This window comes from Arachis ipaensis, chromosome B07, assembly GCF_000816755.2.
Source record: "Arachis ipaensis cultivar K30076 chromosome B07, Araip1.1, whole genome shotgun sequence".
NCBI classification, from domain to species: Eukaryota; Viridiplantae; Streptophyta; class Magnoliopsida; order Fabales; family Fabaceae; genus Arachis; species Arachis ipaensis.
Genome location: NC_029791.2, coordinates 97,831,848 through 97,853,682, shown reverse-complemented (window position 1 = coordinate 97,853,682; position 21,835 = coordinate 97,831,848). Strand labels below are relative to the sequence as shown.

Below are 21,835 nucleotides of genomic sequence, written 5' to 3'. Positions count from 1 at the left end.
AAAAGTGGCGGAAGCCATCAACGAAACAAAAGGAAGATTGGTTATGAAAACATGGCTTGCATGTTTTTCTATATATATATATGACACATGTCTTCTCATTTAATAAATCAATGCCACTTGATCAAGAATCAATGAATCATTATATTTCAGTTTCACTTCTCTTTATTTTGTCACCGAACTTGAAAAAGAAAGAAAGAGAGACTGTGGGTGAGGGAGGAAACTATGACTCCTTTTGATCTTTGGTTTTAATTTCTTGAAATTCGTAATTTTAATAAAAAAAATTTTTATATCTTCTTTCTTTATGTGTTGGTATTATTTTTGTCTAGTAAAAATTGATAGTGACGTAGTTTCTTTTCTCATTGAATTTAGTAAATTGGAGTTTTAAGAGGTACAGACGATTTCTGACATTTTTTTTTTAGTGACTCAGTCAGAAAGTTTTTCTGAAATTTTTGTTGTTTTGATTTCGTATGGAGGTAGGGTTTGGTAACTTTATAATAATTAAATGTGAATTTGATAAGTGAATATTGATTTGGTTGATTATTATTTGAGTTTGAATAAGTTTATGTTGAATTATTATTGTTACTTGTGATTTGTTGGTCTGGCTATATGAGGAACATTTCAGCTGTAGTTGTTTTAATGGTTTTGGAACTATTGTGATGGGATATTTTGACAAAATTGTTGAGATTTTGTAGTTGAAAGATTAAATTAAAAGTTGAGAAAAATCGGTAAACGAAAGACTCGAAAACGGATTAAAATACAAATAATATTTTGAAAGAAAATGGTTAATTAAGAATTTCAGTTTTGGTATAAAAGAAAGATTAGTAATTACATTTTATTTTTGAAGGGTAACTTTGTATTTGTATATACAAATCGAGGTACAATTTGTAATTATATAAGTTTTCGGATATTTTGAGTAATAAATAAAGTATGGGCTAAAAGTGGATATTTTATAAAACTTCAGGATTATTTTTATAAATATAAAAATAAGTGAGGATTTTAAATATAATTTTATAAAATATTGAGGTTAAAAATAGAATATTAAAAAGTTTGTGATTTAGAAAGTAATTAATAAAAGTTTAAAAGGAAGGTTTTATAAACTAAGTTTTAAAAGAAAATTATAAATATTATTTTAAATACTTCTTTAAAATTATTCATTTATATTAAAATAAATTAATATTATAATTAGTATTTATCAAAGATATTATTTTGTAAGAATATTATAATGTGTAATATCAATGAGAAGAGCAAGCAGAGTAATCTTAAAAGTTTTAGAGAACGCAAACTTAATTAAAGAACTTTCTAATTCTTTTGCATAAAATACTTAGGGAGAGGCGAAAGAATAATGTGAAAATAATTTATACTATGGAATGATAGGAAAGAAAAGAAGAAGAAAGAAAAGAAAAGGAAAGAAAAATATTAAAGAACCTCTGTCACAGGAAAGTAGAGAGCAAATATTAAAAGAATATTAAAGAACCTCTGCCACAGGAGAGCAAAGGGCAGGAATGAAAGAATGTATTAACTAAAGGGATCTCTGCCACAGGAGAGCAGAGGACAAAGATAAAGAGAAAGCTTTAAAAGACTGTCTGCCATAGAAGAGCAGATGCGACCTTGTTTGAGCCTTAGTGCCAAATGTATAGTGGAGACGCCCACACACTGAGTACTGTTTTTCAGATGTAAGCATATTGAAATACATCTAAAAGTCACACAGTATGCAACCTGGCCGTAAGACTTATATGCACACTGTATGCATCTGGAAAGCCAAATCTGGGATTCGTGCCCGGATAATGTCGGGAGCGAGTAGGCAACTAACACATGAGCTCATGGCCTGCGATAGGACTAGATATGCATCATCCTTATTTGCGTATATTTGTTTGCGATTGTATTTTCTATGATTGTGTGTTCTTGTGATTGGATTCTATGTTCTGTAATTGCTGAGTTGGATTGTACTTTGTTGACGGTTGTTATTTACTGAGAACATAATAAAACGAACTTAACTAACTACCCCGACCCTATTAAGAACTCCCCAGTTCTTACCCCCTATCTCCACACCTTTTAGCTACATGTGCGAAGGTTTAGTGTGGAGCTACAGGTGCATAGCAGATTATTTTCACAAGTTGAGTTGTTAGAATTTATTTTCCTCTCGTCATTTATTATTTTGGTTTTTAGAGGGGTAGGACTTGTAATTGAGACTCTTTGAAATAAGTCTATGGATATAAAGCTATGTGAATACATATACTTTTGTGATTAATTGGTTTAAAATAAAGTATCCTTTCATTTTCTTAATAAGAATTTTTGTTCGTATTCACGAAGGCTCAATATTAAATAAACATAGTATATAATTAAAGGAATAGAGGTAAGTAGTGCTCGAACTTTTAGTACGATCATGAGGTGCTAAAAGTTAGGGTGTTACAGAGGCCCTAACAATTGATCTAACAAGTCATATATCATAGGGAGATCAGAGGATAGTTATTGTTAATGGTGAACTTATTTAACTGTCTATAATCTATAATCTATACACAATCTCATGCTATCATTTTTTTTAACATACAAAATTGGTACACCTCAAGGGGACACACTTGGCCTAATAAATCCTTTAGTTAATAGATCTTTAAGTTGTTTCTTAAGTTTTGTTAACTCAAAAGGAGACATTTGATAAGGTGCAAAAGATAACGGACATGTTCCTAAATAAGATTAATAGAAAATTCGACCTCTCTTTTAAGTGGTAGATTCACTATATCCTTTAGAAACACCGCTAAAAATTTTTTTACTATAGGTATGCTGCTTGTATCTTGTTTGACCTCTGCCTTTAAAGAATAAAGAAAAAAATATGGAATTTTTTTAAAAATATACTCTTTTAATTGAATGGCATTAGTATGAGGATCAAAAGATTAGAAAAAAAGCTATTAGAAAAGCAATCAAGTTTCTTGCAACAATCTAAGAAAATAGATTTTTTAGACAAACAGTTCATTCCAATGATGAATTAATATATTTTAAAGACAAGCAACAAGGTCAATGATAAATGATTTTTCTTCAATAGAGATTAAACAATTTAAACATGCATTTAGGAGAATCCGTTTCTTCTCCTCCATTAAGAGAGAATACTTTTTCTTTAATTTGTGGCTTAATACTTGGGTTACTTGCAGGTCTTAAAATATTGCAGTTGTTGGCATAATATCCAAGTTTGTTACAAGAATAGCACATATTTTATCTAGCATAGCAAGGTTTCGAACTGTGAGATTTTTCACGTGCCTTACATAGGGCTAAAAATTCCTAAAAGATATTTGTTTATTTCTTTCTAAGTTCTCTCATTTCTTAAAGTTATTTCTTAAAGTTATTTTTCTTGTGTATTTTTGTATCAGTTTTCCTTTTAAAGAATGGTTGTCCTTTTCTCTCAAGCTTAACTGCTAAATTTTTTTGTTATTATACATTTATTTACTAAAATGTTATAATATTTTATTTCCAATGTTGCTACCTTTTTTCTAATCTCTAGCGTAATCCTAATTCAAATTGGATGGCTTTCCACGGACTATTAGGGTGGTGTTTAAAGAATATAAAAAATTTAAAAAGTTTCTCAAACTTATTCACATACTTTCCAATGGTCATGCTTATCTTTTTGAGTTGCATAAATTCAGTCTCTTTTTCTTTATCACACTGTAAAAAAAATATTTGTTGAAAAAAGTTATTTGAAAATTTTCTAAGTAATCTCTAATCTTTTAGATTCTAAGAAACTCTTAATATAAATATAGCAAAAATTATTTTTTGAGCATCTAAGTATTCTTTGACATTAAAAATCTTTTCTAACATCTCAATCCAATATTGAGTTAGAACAAGGTCATATTCAATGTAAGAACCGAGACTAATTAATCATCAAAGTAAATAATTAATATTGCCCAAAATAGGATCCAAAAATTTAGAATGAGAATTTGAGGATTTAAATATGATTTTTGTAAAACCACAAACTGGTAACTGAATCGGTCGAACCGGTTAAAGTCTGTCCGGTACTGTGCGAGAAAAATTAAAAACAGTTGAAAACCTTAGAAATTGAAAACAGTTGAAAACCAAAGTTGGGCCAAACTGGCTAAAAACGCTAACGAATTGGACCGGACCCAAGTTGGACCCAAGCCCAATGTAACAGCCCAGACCACCTGCTAGCACGATATTGTCCGCTTTGGTACACAAGGCCTCACGGTTTTGCCTTTGACGATAGGGATGCTAGCCGAAGCCCCCCATACTCACTCGTCAAAACGCGTCATGCTAGGGAGAGGTATCCACACCCTTATAAGGCATGCTTCGTTCCCCTCCCCAACCGATAGGGGAACGAAGCATGCCTTATAAGGGTGGGGATACCTCTCCCTAGCATGACGCGTTTTGACGAGTGAGTGTGGGGGGCTTCGGCTAGCATCCCTATCGTCAAAGGCAAAACCGTGAGGCCTTTTGTGCCAAAGCGGACAATATCGTGCTAGCGGGTGGTCTGGGCTGTTACACCCAACATATAAAACCTTCCATTAATGAACCCATCAACACTTAACACACTCAAACACAACACACACCATCTGAAAGAAAAGAAGGAGAAGAAGCACTATTCATCATCATCTTCCCAAGCTCAAAACTTGAGCTACGAAGCTCCGATCGCCACACCATTTGCGGCCACGCGATCCTCTTGGAGAGCTCTACAAAATCCACCCAAGAAACTGGTAAGAAAATCATGAAATACCTCTTAGTTCTTCCTTCCAAAATTTTGAATTTTTAGGGTTTTGTATTGAATGAAATTTTGTGATTTTGGGTGTTTAGGTACACTCTAGCACTTGATTTCTATTAGGCTCTGCTTCCAAAACTGTTGGGTAAAGTAAGAGTGTCTTGAATCCTTGTGAAATTATGATTAAGTTGAACCCTAGGTTGATTGGGTATGAAATTATGTGTATATAAATTGAGATTATAATTATTGGCATTTGATTGGAGTTTTGGAGTGATTGTTGATGCTTGTTGGAATTGGTTGGTGACTTGGTTGTGGTTGGAAGCTTGGTTTGTGCTCAATTTGGGTTTTTGTGCATATTGAAAATTGGTCAAGGTATGGTTTTAATTTTCTCTATGTAATATATAATATTTCTGGACACTTAGGCTAGTGACCCATAGGATAGGATTGGATTGTATTGGTTGTTTGATTTGTTGAGATATGATGTATAATGAATTGATGAGTTTTGACTATTTTGATGAATTGTGATATTAATATTGATAAAATGATGTTGAAAAGTGAGATTATGGTTTAATGAGTTTAATCAGGATGATTGTTAGTGATATGATGATGATGGATGATTGTGTGGATTGAAAAATGGTTTAGTGTGAGATATTCGATGTTTGAGGTTGATGATATTGTAAAGTGAGTGGAAAATTGATATGAAGGGTGAATTATGATATAAAAGGGTAGATTTTGATGTAACTTGGAGTTTGGAATGGTTTGATTTGGTTTTGGCTATATATTTCAAGGAATTGAGAAATTTGTGCATTTTGGTAAAAATAAATTTTTGGTGAACTTTGACGGATCATAACTTGAGCCTCAGTTTTCAAAATTTGTTGAAATTTGCTTTAGATTAAATTTCACTAAGAAATCTTTAAATGGATATAAAATTTGTAGAAAATGGATTTTTGTAGAGGAAGTTATGATCATTCAAAGTTTGGTGTCAAAATCTGAAATCTGTGAATGCTGCAGAATTTGTGATTTCTGGTTTGTGTGCGCACGCACAGCCTTGTGCGCACGCACACCCTGTGAATTTTTGAACCTGTGCACATGCACAGCTTTGCGCACATGCACACACGGGGACATGGCTACTTATGGGAGCACTAGCATGCTCTGTGCGCGCACATAACCAACGAAGTTCTGCAAGTTGTGCGCACGCACACGTTGGAAGGTGCATTCTGTTGAGGGCGTTCGCACGCCTTGTGCGAGCGAACAGAATTGGAAAATTTTATACTTGTGCGTACGCACACCTATCAAAATAATTTTTCTTAAATAGCTGAGATTGCGTGCATACAAGGCATTCCTATCAAAATACAAAAACAAATTTTTTCAGTGAAGTATCAAATATGGTATCTATCTACAACTTGAAATGAGTTAGGAGTTGAACCTGTCAATTGCCAAAACCTACAGGAGCAAGTATGGTTACCCAAGTCTACCACCATATTAGTTGATCATCCCTGAACTTCGTACAAGACCTCTTTGTCATAACCGGACTAGTGAGGAGCCCAGTTTCTGGATAACTTAATCAGAGACTCAAGCCTACTTTGTTGAACTAGAGTGAGAATTCCTTGATAATTCATTAGCTTCAGTCTGTTGTCAGTCATGCTTTTCATAAATATTCTTCGCACCTCCTTTTCCAGGCTCAGAATAGACTTTCCTCTTTCATGCTTGGTCTTTGCATTGAAGGATTCACAAGCGTTGTTGTGTATATTGTCTACCTTTGGCCCTTCACTGAAATGGGCCTTTGTCCAAGCTTCCTTCGGCCACTTGGCTAAATAGTCCCAAGCTTGTTGATTAATCCTCTTGACTCTATTCATATTCCTTTTGAACTCAACCAGAGTCCTTGATCTTGCACACTCCCAGACCAAGTCTTTCAACTCGATGCTGCCCCATTATTTGGAAAAGTTCTACCACAAATGCCAGACACAAAATCTGTGTGGAACTTGTAGGAGTTCTTTCATAGCAGATATTAACCCCTGCACCAACAATGAATCCCGAAAAGATATTTAGTCAGTTAAGTCCTTAAAAGAATCATCATTAAATCAGAATGGTCCTTAAAAATTAAATCACGAGTCAAATTAGTCCTCACCTTCTGCATGTCTGAGATGAAACACAAGTTATTTACTTCGTAGTCTCCCAAGTCAGAGAGGAGTAGCTCTAGAAACTATTTCCAATTGTCTTTATTCTCCACATCCACAATAGCATATGCAATCACAAAAATGTGATTGTTTGCATCTTGTCCACATGAAGTGAGAAGCTGTCCTCCATGTAAGGTTTTCAGGAATGCTCCATCTAACCCTATTAATGGCCTACACCCTGCCTTGAAACCCTTCTTACAAGCATCAAGACAGATATAAAATCTCTCGAATTGAGGTGGATTATCAGTAATGGGAATGACACCCACTTAGACAGTGGAACCTGTATTGGCAGTAAGTAATTCATGTGCATAATCCCATATCAACCCATATTGTGCAGCCTCATCCCCTTCAACTATCTTCCTAGCTTTCTTAAGAGATCTGGTAATGCATGAACTATTAAGCTTTACATTGCACTTCCTAACAAACCACTCATACACCTCCCTGTGCTTCATCTTTAGATGCTTCCTAAGTTTTGGATATAACTTATTCACAGTCCATTCCTGAGTTGCAGTCCTATTTTTTCGCTTTCTTGCACAAGTGTGATTGTCAACTAATGTTTTTACCTGCCATGAACTATCACTTGGGTTGTGTGCACAGTATACCACCCAAGGACAATCTTCACTCTTACAAACAGCCCTCACTCTAACCTTGTCATTCTTCGTGAACCTTATATTCCTACCCCATTGAATAGTATAATCTCTAGTGGCAGCCATAAAATGTTTCTTGGACTTGAAAATTATGCTTACCTCAAATTTCAGATCACCAAATTTGGCCTTGTTATTATACTGTGGATGCACAGGTGGACCTTCGTCCTCAGAGTCTAACTCTTGATCAGAATCTTCTGACTTCCATTCATCTCCCTCTGATGATTCCTCATAAAATAAATAATCATTTGATTCTGAAATTACATCGATTCACCACAAAATTATAATACAAGCAAATACTTCACAGAGATCTATAACACAAGCAATTGCAATAACTTATAGACAATTAAATAAACAATACATGCATCAGAGCATTCATCAAATTTGATATCCTCCTAGCTGGAGTCATTAGTGTCAATAGCTTTGTCCTCACTTTGTCAATAGCAGGCCTATGCTTCTCTCTAAGATCCACTTTCTTGGCCCTAGAAGACTGTCCTCCATCAACTCACACTATCACTGTCACTATTGTATACAGAATCTCCTATAACTTTTGGAGGCTTGTACAAACTGTCTTCAGCGTTCTCATATGAATCATGAGAGTTACTATCATTATCAACTGGAGTTGCCTTAACTTGCCTTTCAGATCTTATTTTGGTTGTATCTTTTACCTTCTGATTGATGTTATTGGCTGGTGAAGGCTTTATAGAAACTTTAGCAGCCTGGGATTTAGTCCAAGGCTTGGGCTGATGGATGGGCTTATGTGTGGGCTGAGGAGTGGGCTTCTGTGTAGGATGAGGTGTAAGCTGAGGAGTTGGCTTAGGTGTAGGCTGAGGTGTGGGCTAAGGTATGGGCTTAGGTGTGGGCTTAGGTTTGGGTTGAGGTGTGGGTTGAGGAGAGGATAACTTACACTACTAGAAAACTAGTTATTACAGACGGATATTTCCGACAGATTTTATCCCACAGAAATACAGATAGAATTTTAGAGGGATTTTTTTGTCGAAAAACAAAAAAAAATGAATTAACATAAATTATAGACAGAAAATAGAATCCGTCGATAATTTTGTCAGTAAAATTAATTTTTTTCGTGGAAAATGATTACAAACAGAAAATCCGTCTGTAATTAAATAGACAAAACACTATATTTTATTAAATTATTACAGACAGATTTTTCCATCTATAATTTAAACTTTTTCGTCAGAAATATTAGAATAAGGAGTTAGGTTCTTGAAACTCCCAATGGTTCATTTCACTTTTTCACGTTTTCCTTGGATTACTCCCTGCCTTCTCTCTCCGTTGAAGATGTGACGTCCTCCGCTGTCGCCGCCGCCGTGGCTGGTGTCGCACGAGCTCCCTCCGTCTCCCTCATCACGTTTGCTCCCTTCATTGCCATCGTCGTACGAGCTCTCTCCGCCGTGCTCTTGTCTTATGAGCTCCTTCCGTGCCGCTCTCGTCGCTGCTTCTTCTCTCCTCGCTGGAGGTTTGCCATCATCTCTTCTCGTCGCTGTTAGTTCAGGTAGGCCTCCGCCTCCTTCTCATCCATATTCCTAACCCCTTCCATTTTGATTCTATTCTGATTTCATTATCCCTAGCCCTAGCCTTGTTCCTTCCCTGTCCCTTCCCTGTTACGATTATGAATCTAGGTTTTCATTCTTTTTTTTATTATTCATTGTTTTGATTCTCATGCATTTCTTCAGGAGAAGGTTACGAACCCGTACTAATCCAGAGGAAGAAGAGGATCCTGAAGCAGAGGTTGAAGGTTCCACCAGCTTTGAACCAGTTCACCAAGACCCTTGACAAGAACATAGGTGCGTAAATAATTATCTCCATTTTGTTTTATTTGTCTTGTTTTATGTTTGTGTAATGCTTCAAGTGTAGTAATATTTTTCTCTTATTTATTTAGAAATTTTTTTATGTTAATCATAGCTTTTATTGGATGCCTTGCTATTTAGAAAATTGTTGTTTCATGAATTGGACAAGGCCTTGTAATTATTCTGACTTACTGCTTTGCATAATTATTGTGTCTTATCTGTTTACATCTTAAAACATTAGATTTTGTGAGCATGATTACTTTTGCTTAATTCACTATCAATTCTTCTATTCCTTCTAAGAAAACTGAATTGAGATATTGCATTATCTTGCTGCAGGCAGGAGGTCTTGTTTTTAGATAATGAGATTGCCTTCAATGAGGCTATCATTGAAGAAAGAGAGCAAGGCATTCAAGAAATTCAGCAGCAAATTGGTGAAGTAAATGAAATTTTTAAAGATCTTGCTGTGTTTGTGCATGAACAGGAAGCTATGATTGGTAACTTTCACTTCTATTCTAATTGAGTACATCTCTGTTTTAATCCCAAGTTTTTTATTTGTCCAGAACTTCTCATCTGATCTGATGCCAAGAATTTATATTTTTTTAGATGATATTGGGTCCAACATTGAGCAGTCTCATGCAGCAATTGCACAAGCAAGATCGCAACTTGCTAAAGCTTCAAAGACTCAAAGATCAAATTCTTCTTTGGTAATATACATTGTGTAATATTTGCTTTAAGATTTCACCTCTCATGTGTTGTTTTAGATGTTGGGTGTGGGAGCCGTGCTTCCTTGTTGTTCTTCTTCTTCTTCTTCTGAGCTCAACCCTGCAATTCGGTCAGCTACTGTCCAAACTATATCTTATCTGATTCTCTTTCATGGTTTTAGACTTGTTGGGCCTTTCTTAAACATAGGTTTCTTTGTTGTTTCATGTTTGCTTATGTTGATAGGTCAGAGGTTTCATTTTCTGTTGGGTCTTGCCTCCTTCCTCATCCAGACAAGGTACTAAGAGTGCTAAATTCTGATTATTTAGCATATAGCTCGGTATTCTATTTGCTCTTCCAACTCCTTTGCTATCTCACTCTTTCACCATATAGCTCGGTATTCTATTTGCTGCTTCATTCATTATTCAGATCATTTCTTTTCCTTATTTAACTATGTTTATTCAGCTTTTTGTTTTTCGCTATTTGAATCTACTTGCTTTATGGATTGAGATATATAAATTAACTCTTTTTTATGTTGCTTGTTGTAGAGTTTTCCTCTGCTGCAGCAAATTCCATTCATTCAGATTAACTACTAAAAGGTCTATACATGGTTTTTTAAATCTTTGGGCTTGAGATTGCAGCTTATTCTTCAATGGTTGACTGGGATATTTGTGCTTATCTATGGTTTTGTTGAGAGAAAGCAGTTTTCTACTGACATCTCCTCCAAGTTGGGAAGTAGTTTCTCTATTGTTCTCTTTGTCATTGTGGTGGTAAGCATTATGCCTTGTCTTTCTCTTATCTTAGTACATGGCTACTATACTGCTATAACATATTACTTTATTACGTGTTTGGAAATCGGAATATATTTCATTTCTTTTGTTTTCAGTCTGTTTGCACCATTCTGACTATGATTGCTACCTTGCCTGTTGCACAGCTTTTCTTCTTTCACATCCTCCTTGTTGAAAAGGGAACTTGGCAGTTGCTTGCTACATCATTAATCTGGCAAAAAGAAAATGATGGAAGCCAATTGAAAAATATTCTGATATTTGTGTACCCTTTTTTGAATCCTCTACAAGTTCATCTTTCTAGTAATTCTCATTAAGCGTACATTTTTGGTGCCAAATGTTATGGTTATTGCTGAGTTACTTAGGGAATCAATACTTATGATTACATCATAGCTCTGACGGAGCAAGAGCAGGAGCAGCAAGGAGTTGGTGGTCAACAAAGTCCTCAAATGTCAACTGTTAGCTCACTTACTGGATTTAGCAGTGCGAGCTCCTTCACTACGTTCCAGCGTGGTTCGTGGTGCACACCACCACACCTGTTCGATGAAGATCAGGTAACATTTTTTTAAAAAAATTCAACTTGCTTTTGGTATTAATGTGCTTTCTTTGTCAGACATGACATCCCTGGTGCTTTTGTGTGTTCCATTTTCTTACATGGCACCATATGTTGCTTTCATTGGCTGCAGTTTGATGTAATCCCACCAAAAACCGGTTCCGTAAGCTCACTTGGAAAGAAGAGTATTTGAGAAGAACCATCTAAGAGAAAGAATCCTGAAGCAGTCAAAATTAGTCCTTGGACATTAGCGCAATTAAATGCAAAAGAGGTTTCCAAGGCTGCTACTGAAGCAAGAAAAAGGTCCGAAATTCTGTAAGCCTGTGGTGAGACACAATGATGCTTTCAAACTAGAGCCATAGAGCAGTTTTGGTAGCCGGGGTCGACAAGTCCCCAGAATCGACAACAAACGGCGTACTGCCAGCAAGCAGGGTTTCCTTCCTACTGACATAGCTATGGCTTCCATGACAAAAGGTCCTGTTTTCAATTATCCTATTTTATTTATGCACACAAATCTTATCTGACTCCCTCTCAAATCTCAAACACCGAATCTAGGGGTCTACTTGATTGTGGAAATATAGCCATTTCAAAAACTTGTTTGACAATTATAATTATTCAGGATGTCCATTCTTCTTTTATAAAATTTGAAAAACCCATTATCCCTCATCCACTCTTTGTGGAGGTTTGGATATTCATGATATACATCTTACAAATATCCTTTATGTGTCTTGCAGTGGGATTTGAATATACTGAAGAAACCAATAGTTACTTATGAATGGTTAAAGCAATGCTCAGAGGAGCATCGTGTTGTTCCTCAGGAGTCATACAAGGTCCTTCCTTTCTCCGGATTGACGATTTGTGTTACTGGAATTCCAGCAGGTTATAACATAGCTATCTGTTGGTCTTGGTCTTAATAAAATTGTTGGATCATGGATGTTAATTTGCTTCAATTATTTCAGATAAACGCAAAGAGATTGAGAAGCTTACTTTACAAAATGGTGGAAAGTACTCTGCAGAATTGACAAAGAAATGCACTCATTTGATTTCTGATATATCCTTCAAGTGGTCCTCTACTTTTAAAGAGGGTGTTTCTTTTCTTTTTTTTTTCGGATATCAAAATAGGCACAATCTCCTTGCCTTCAGTGTCTGCTGCATATCTTTCTTAATTCTACTTAATATTCTTTTTAAGTTGGCTGTTGGCTTCTTGACATACTCTCATCTCAAGTCAACATTAACATTTGGCTCATTTTGATAATGTATTGCTGTGTGATTGCATTATTGGGCTTCCTGTATGAGTGAGCTTTTCTGCTGATGTGCTAACTTTTATTTGTCTCTCCTAGTGTCCCATCTTGTATAGTTTATGATGAGGGTAATGATGAAAGAGACCTTCAGCTCCCTCTTTGTAAACAAAAAGCAGCACTACCAAACACCCGGTACTTCTCTTCTCTTGATTCACCTTTCTTTTATGCACTTTACACCTCTTAACGTCTTTGCCCTTTTTCCAATAGTGGTTCCACCAATGACAAGGCGTTGATCTTGGAACCTGCAATTCGGAAAGTGGTGAGTATTTAATCTATTATCTATTTCTAGCTGAAGTGAGTTGTTTGTTTGTGTATTTCCATATTGAGAAACTTAAACTTGAGCTTTTGGAAGGAAAAGAAAGTGTTATTGATTGTTCCTTTTTCTCTAAAACTAGTTACAAGAGATGGTCCCTCCTTGAAGGTCCAGCTGTGTGTCCTGAAGGGTGATTTTGAAAGTGAGGATTGGACTGTTGAGGAATTCAATAGCAACATAGAAAGTCCAAGAGAAAGAAAAGGATCATTACTCAAGGGAGACACGGCTATTATTTTCAAGAATGTTAGCTGCTGCAAAGGCAGCTCAGGAGTCGATTGACAATGGCACTCTTCTATGAATACATTAAAGTTTATGTATTGAATACATGATAAATTTAGTATGGTTGAACAATACATTGAGTTTAGGTTTTGAATTATAGTTGATGTATCAATACACTTTGTTGATGTATGGTTGTTATTTATTATTATAGTTGATGTATCAATACATTTTGTTTATATTTTTAATTATATTAACTTGTTTGTTTATAATACTTTTCTTTTAGTTTGATAATACGATGAACTTGTTTATTTTTTGAAATATTATAAATATTCGAATACAAAATAGATAAAAAAATATTTTTATTAAATTTATATTTATTTTGTATGAAAACAGGTTTATTTTTGTAATAGAAAAATCTAAAAAAAAAATATTTTACCTTACCGACGGATTTACAGACGGATTTTCTGTCTGTAATCAGAGTGTAAGATGGTTTTCCAAGATTCAAATTACAGACGAAAAATCTGTCAGAAAATTCGTCTGTAATTACAGACGGAAAATCCGTCAAAAAATCCGTCTGTAATTACAGATGAAAAATCCGTCAAAAAGTTCGTCGTCTTCGGGAAATGGATGAAGAATTTACAGAGGAAAAATCCGTCGGTAACTGGTAAAAATCCGTCGGTAATTTTCTGACGGAAAAAAATCTGTCGGTAAATAATTTCCGACGGGACTTTTACAGAGGGACAAAATCCGTCGGTAATTTGGTCGGTAACCAAAAATCCGTCTGTAATAAAGACTAAATCTGTCTGTATTAATCCATTTTCTAGTTGTGTTAGTGGGCTGAGAGTTGTTCCTTTTTTGCTGAGGAGATTTTTTTGTGGTCTTACAATTTGGTTGAGTCTTTACTTCATTGTGGTCCTTATTCAATTTCTCTAGGGGTTCAGGAATGGTTGGCAACTGTAGTACATCATCATCATCCTCGCCCATGCAGTCAACTACGTGTGGCTTAGAAACTACATGCTCAAAATAGATGTTTATAAGGTGATGATTCCTCCTGCAATCCTTAACCAATGCCAACAGATCAACACCATTTTCTAGCCTCCTCAAGCCATCGTCCAGACGTGTTCCAGGAACCTTCCACAAGCAATTGTTCATCTCAGCATATCCTAACTCCTTATAATATCCCTTTACAAAAAACACATCTAGAGTGTCTGCTTCTACACCCATTAATACTTCAGTATTATTTGGTTCGTAAAACAGATATCCTGATTCATCTGTTTTTAACTTTCCACCATAGTGAAATACAAAGGTCATAGGGGGACCTTCCATCTGCAACCAAAATAGCAACACACTGAACTATTGGAATTTTTTTTCAAAAACAAGAAAAGCAGAGTCATCATCAACTACAAAAATGAAAATAAAACACACACATGCAGCTATACAGAGCACAAACATTGCTCTCAAATCTCGAAAAACAGAGTCATTCATGGGTCACCACGCAAGCCCTAAGCCTGAACATGTTTTTCAAACCCTAACATTGCAAACAGTAACAATGGATTTCCAACGATCATAAAAGCACATTCATCAGCATATAAAACCACAATCAATCGCAAAAAATAACAAAAAAAAGTAACCTACTTCTCACGCAAGGCGATGGTGTGCCCTCTTCGCTTGACCAAGGTTGTCGTAAACCGGTCACCTTCAACTCCAACACAATGTCGTCGTCGATCTAGGCTGATAGTCGCTGTTCAATGCTTCGTCTTTGTGGAGGTGAGAACTGAAGACGAAGGGATTAGAGAGATGTTTTGTTTTCAAAAGAAGGATGGAATTAGAGAGATGTAACGAAACAGGGATGGAAAATGAAGCGTTGTAAGGGGTGACCAAAGAAAACGACGTCGTTCAAACTTTTGCTGACAAGTCACACTAACAGCCAGGTAAGCAAATGGTAACGTCGTTAGTCAAATAATAGACGGAAGGACTAACGTTACCAATTTTAAATTTTTTGGGGATAATTTTGATTAATTTATTCTTTCGGGGATCAATTTGGAGATCGAGTAATCTTTCAGGAACTAATTTGACTATTTACTTAATTAATAATTGTAATTACATTTTTACTATATTTATTTATAATAGATCAACTACTAATAAAACTATTCTAATTGGGCTATTGAATCTACTTTTATTTTCATCTGATCCGCATAGTCATCGAATCGGATCCAATCTAATCTGCACTCTAATAGGACCGGATCGTGATATAAGATCCAATTCATCCATAAATTCGATTGAATGAATTTAGTGCAGATTAGATCGATATTTTAACTATATTCAATCCGATGCGTATCTTATTTCTATTCTACTTCTAAAAGAAATTTTAAAATTCTTCCTAGATCCCCGTTAATAAAAAAAATCAATCTTCAATCCAAAGCAACAAAATATATTTGATGCATAAATCTAAAATTGATCCAAATATGTTGTAATCTTTAAAATTGGGCCTAAAGTAGCTATCACCCATCTTCTTTCTATTCTGGGCTTACCCAGCGGCTCCTTGCCTCTCTGCCCTGGGCTTCACAGCTGCCGGAAAAACCATCGGCGGCGCGCCAAGCACCACCGTTGGTCTCCAGTTCCTCCTTCTCTTTCTTCCCTCACTGTTGTTCTCTGTTGCGTTTTCTCTGTCTTCTCCCGAAGCCGCTGCTACCGGTGCGTGAGGTTTAGTCTCTGTTCGGGTCTCAACTTCACGATCCCAGGGAAATACCGCCGCCAGGAATAGTAGTGGCTTGGCCACGATTGAGGGAACCCGACGGAACAGAACGCCTCCTCTCACCTTCGCCGCTTCGTCAACTCAGGTCGTCTTGACCACTGCGTCGTTCGTGGCGGTCTTTCTTGCAGCTGATCCGCCTACGACCGCTGCGTCTGTGAACCAGCAAATCGGCTTTGTTAGAAAAGTTACATTGCTAGACGCTCTTGCTGGTAAGATTAAATGGTGAGTTTGTAATTCCCTATATGCTGATTTTGATTTATCTGCTAGGTACTGATATTGTAATTTAATCTTTTGAACTTTCAGTGCTTATGTTATATGCTAAGTCATTGCTAGAGGTTTTGGTAATTATCTAAAGATGTTGAAGAAATATTTTAGGACAAATTAGTTAACGATTCTTCTTAAGAAAGATATTATAACTCTAAGCTTACAGTATTGTAATACCCTTTTGGCTATGTCCTAGAAGAGTTATTGTTATTGTTTCATGTATCCACATTACTCTCTCTCTCTGAATTTCATACGCTATTTTATTTTGTCTTCTTAATCCTTACTGAAAATTCTCCCAAACAGTATTCTCTGATGCCCATCTGGAAAGCATGATAAATTAATCAGCATCAGTGAGAAAAACCTGTACTTGTGGAGTCCAGTTGTTTCCAAAAAAGCTGCACAAGTATGAAGTTCAGACTACATGGTATATGAAGTTTGTGACCCATGCATGCATAAGAAAAACTTGTATTGACACTAAAACAAATGATATTGTTATCCAAGTAACCATCACTTGTTATAATAAGTTAATGATTTGAAATGTTGAATGTTGCACACGTGACAAATTGGGAGAGTAAAATGATGAAAGATCATTTAATCACATGCAAATGTGAAACAAATGATTTCTCTCTCCCTCAGGAAATTATTCCATTCTCCTTGAAAGTGTAATATTAACATGTCATCAATGGATTAGTTATTTTATTTCTTCCTGCATCAACTCTGAAGATAATTGTTTTGTTGGAAGCTATTCTTTTGAGATTTTGAAAATGATTGAAGAATTTGTAAATGGATCTCCCTAAAATGACTAAGAAATAGATTTTATATGTTGTCCATAATGGGTCTTATTTTGTCTTAGATAATAGAGTCTAGAGTGTATTACTAATTCATGGTAGCGTGATTGCTAAATGCCTAGCTGTAGTTTGGATGACTCTGACTCTATGATTTTATGATTTGATTATTTGGGTTGGAGAAGGAAACTCAATATTAACCCCCATCTGCATAAAAGTTGGACAACGCAAAATTACTAGGGATATTGGTGTTAGATAGCATTGTATTTGAATGTAAATGTGTTTGGACTTTGATAATCATAGTTTTAATACCTTGAAGAATCCGCTTTACTTAGTAACATGTGATTACAATATACCATATTTGCGAATGGCGGTGCAATGACTGTTGGAATAACATGAACCCCAACATAAAATGTAGATACAATCATAAGATTCAGCTAGCATGTCCCACAAGATATCTGGTGGGACATGGGATCCACATGATGTGAATTCTGTTGCTGCAACTTATGAATCATCTCTCCAATTCTGGGATGTTAGAGCAATGGGGTATGTAATGTTCAGATAACATAATTCATTCTCGTACTGATTTATTTAAATAGATGATGATAAATGGATAATATTCCACAATGGTGAGCACAAACATGTTTTTGATTTTTAAAAAATGAGTAAAGTTAGTTTAGTTTTATTAGAACTTTGAATTACGTGGTAACTTGATTTTAGCCATCTTGAAACATCATTACATGATTTTGTTTAGTTTTGAAAGTAAATATATTTCCAGTTTTTTTCCCCTTTTCCTTAAGTAAATTACTATTTTCACTTGAAGTTCACTATTGTGGGTTAAGGGAGAGGGTTATATATTCCCCTGCAAGCAACTAGTTTTAGTATGAATTAGTATCACTTGGAATTATTGTCGATTAATAGGGTTCTTTGAATCTTAGGAAGACTATTTCAGTTGTATGCTCCCATGTGTGCAGTGTTAATTATCACCCTAAAAGGAAACACGTACTTGTAAGACTTGAACTTTGTGGTCATTGTTGAACTGTTAAATGTGTTTATACATTTTCTCAAAAATGGTTAAAAAATCTGTGTCTAATATAATGTGTTTTAAGCATTTTTCCCCCTGAAATTCACCAATGATTATAGATGAATTATCATCATTGCTATCGCTGACATTCAGCTGTAGATTCAAATATACACATAGGTTGTCTGCTTTGTTTTTCTTCCTCCCAAATGTTGAAAAATACTTTAATTTAAGAGTAAAGTATCATTTTTGTCCTTAACGTTTGGGGTAAGTTCCAAAATTGTCCCTAACATTTAAATCATCCTATTAAGTACTTAACATTTTAAAATCGTCTCGATGTTGTCATGCCGTTAGTGATTTGTTAATAGAGTTGACGGTAGGACAATATTGAGACGATTTTGAAATGTTAGGGACTTAAATAGGATGAAACGTTGGCGACAAAAACGATACATTACTTTATCATGAAAGTGAATTTTAACAGAATGTATTGCATTACAAATTCAAAACTTTTACTTATCATGGAATGCTTATAAAATGACTAGTAGATAAACTTCCAGAAAAAGAAAAAAAGAGCATGATACATATACAATAAAGTTAAAATTAAACGTTTTTTTCGCTAATGTACCGTACTTTCTTAATGTTTAATTTAATTAAACTTTATTTTTAACTTTGAAATAAATTTTAATTTTATCATTCAATAATATTAAATTTTTACTGTAGCTAATTATTCAATTATTTTTTTAATCATATCTAAGTAAATTATTACTTAGATGTGATTAAAAAATAATTGAATAACTATGTACTGTAAAAAATTGATATTATTAAAGGATAAAATTAAAATTTATTTCAAAGTTAAAAATAAAGTTTAATTAAATTAAACATTAAAAAAGTTCGGTATATTAGAGACAAAAAGGTATCATTTATACTTTCAATATGTACCATACTCTTTTTTTTCTTTCCTAAAATTTTATCTACTAGCCATTTTACAAGAATGAGTGAAATTCTTGAATTTGAAATGCAATTCATTCTGTGAAAATTCACTTTCATTTTACTTGATTTGGTAATTTTTCTAAGAGTAATATATCGTTTTTATCCCCCAATATTTTTGTCCTATTTAAGTCACTAATATTTTTGAAATTGTCTCAATGTTGTTATATCGTCAATTTTGTTAACAAATCACTAACGGCAACACAACATTGAAACGATTTTAAAATGTTTAGGACTTAAATAGGACGATTTAAACTTTAGGAAGAAAAACAATACTTTACTCTTAATTTAAATTATGCCACTTCACAGTTACATAGCAGCTGACTTTTGAGATGGTAATATTCTACCATATTCCATTCTTATTAACTCAGTTGAATTACTATGCTCTATTCAGGTTACTTCAAAACATGAGTCTGGGATACGTATCTGAGATCTAAGAAAACCAATAGTTCCCATCCAAGAGTTTCTAGGACATACGCATTGGTAACTATCACCTGTAGTTGAAGAGTTGTTTCATTTCTTAGTTATATACAAAGGATAATGAGAAATAATATGTAGAAACAAATACTCTCTATTCCATGCTTCCCTCGTGTTATAATCATGATTTTGATTTCCAAATAACTTATGCCTTTATGCCATTAAAAGCTTTTTCTTTTATGAAAATAAGCAATTTGATATTGTTTTTGCAGACATCTGATTGGCAATCTGTATTACTTGTATTGCCAGGACATGGATTGTCAAATGTAACCCTGAGTATGACAGAATGATCTTGGTTATCTCTCTTTCTCTCCCGTTCATACAGACAACACACAAACACAAGCATAATGAATTACTTACAAACCTCTTCTATTTGTTCATTTGTGTATGAGGTTATTTAATTATTTTTCATGATGCAGATATTACAGAGTACTGGTACAGATTCAACAGTGAATCTATGGCTTGCCTCTTAGGCAATGATGATGTATCAACTGAGAGGTCATTTTCTGATTTTAGACATTATTAAACATTTTTTATGACTAATATTATTTTTCTGATTTGCCTATGTTTACATTTCTGCAACCAAGCTGAGTCACTTGTTGGGTTGATCCTTTACTCAATACTTATTGTGATTATGAAGACAACATTTGTGGTAAGAGATTTCTTCCTCTTTTACTTAAATTCTTGATCTTTATTGATTTTTATTTCCAACTATTGGTTCATGTGACAGGCCTCACCTGGAGTTCTTGTGAACCATGGATCTTTACATCATCATCCTATGTTGGCAGGGTAAGACATGAGAAAAGCTTTTGGCTAATCTTAAGTCTTAAATTGATAAGTTCTTCTAATGAAAATCAGAAAATGTTAAAGAAAAAACTCTTCAATTATTCTCTGCACCAACTTGATTTTCTCTTATACTATGCATTATGTGGATGGCCTTAGCTATTTTATCCAATCAGCAGTAAGCTTTGACTGTAAAACAATTAGATTTGCTGCTCCTGGTGAACCAATATATTGTATATTGTAACCACCACACCAACACATTGGACCTAGGTTTGAGTGTGTCACCTGAGTTTCTTGATGGTAAGGGCTCAGATCAGTTAGCCTTGTTTTCATCCTACCCTTCAAATAATGTTTTTGATTATGTATTTGGGTGATGAACTTAGCTGGTGCCAATGGCATATACTCATTCATAAGATCAGACTCCTTGATTTAACACTTCTAAGTCATAAACAAAAATATCACCTATGGTTTGGACCCAAGTATAACAATCTAATCAGTAATTTTCTTTCATAATTCTATGCATTTATCATGTAAGTTAGATGTTGACATTATAAATAGCCATCATATCAATTTGGCATTTCTTCTTTTAAAACAAGTTGTTATATAATCAGTTAAATCTTTCATCTCTAGAGAATGAAGTTAAAATATGAATTACACCATTGTTTCCATTTGCCTTCTTGTTCTGTGTCAGTAATTTCCTGTTCCTTTGGTATTGAGATAAACAGATGACTAGAAGACCCAAATGTTCATTACATCATGTCATCATTGGTGGGTTGATGTGGCAAACATATATAATGGTTTATGTGCTTAACATCCTTGACCAGCAATCCTTCATAGCCCTGGAATTTTTTTTGTTTAGGTTGGTTTATGTTTCTAACATATTCTTTGGTAAGTCACCTTATGTAATTCATGGTTAAAGTTCTTTCTGTATATCTTGAATTTGTCTGATGTACAATATGTGTAACTTTGTGGAGATAATAACTTTAGAGTAATGCTACATATCTAAGTTTTTTTATGAATCAAGTTCAACTAAGTTAAATAATAAGACTTGGAATAATGTTAGTCATACCTTGTTTTTGTTATGTTAGACCAACTTGGATGGATTTAGTTAAGAAAAAGACTTGGATGTGTAGCATTATTTATAATGCGTTCAATTACTTAGGCCTAGTTTGGATAAATAACTTAAGGGTCTTGCTATGGTATAACATCTATACATGTAGAACTGATGTCACTGATTTGTCCTCATCCCATATTGACAGCCGCATTTACTGTGGTTGAATTGGATAGTTGGTGGAATGACCTTGCAGCAGCTTTTTCAGATGAATCAGCAGAGGGTTTGTAGTGGTATAATTGTGATTAACCATGTCAATTAGCTTCATTGTTTTTTGGTGAGTATTGGGCTAAGTAGGTTGTTCAAAAACCTGTGGAGTTAGGCCAATGGATGGGCTTCGAACTTCATATGAATATATGACTAGAAAATACACGGTGGTCTTAATTTCTAAGGTAAAACAACCACTAAAAACTTACCAAAAGACAAAAAAGACAACCACTAAAAAATGTATAGCTTT

At 34.6% G+C, this 21,835-nt stretch overlaps 1 long non-coding RNA gene and 1 pseudogene across 7 annotated transcripts; both read left to right on the top strand.

Annotated features, from left to right (window-relative positions):
• LOC107609694 overlaps window positions 1-13,168 on the top strand; it is a 43,457-nt pseudogene extending 30,289 nt beyond the window's left edge.
• LOC107609692 lies at window positions 15,643-21,553 on the top strand. 7 transcript variants are annotated; one of them, XR_001613235.2, is made up of 8 exons: window positions 15,643-16,172; window positions 16,518-16,638; window positions 17,418-17,545; window positions 19,402-19,490; window positions 19,697-19,779; window positions 19,904-20,136; window positions 20,215-20,273; window positions 20,993-21,553. It is a non-coding gene; the product is annotated as an uncharacterized LOC107609692 (long non-coding RNA). The 7 variants fall into 7 exon arrangements; XR_002350180.1 differs by lacking the exon at window positions 16,518-16,638 and having other exon boundaries at window positions 15,645-16,159; XR_002350179.1 differs by lacking the exon at window positions 17,418-17,545 and having other exon boundaries at window positions 15,645-16,159.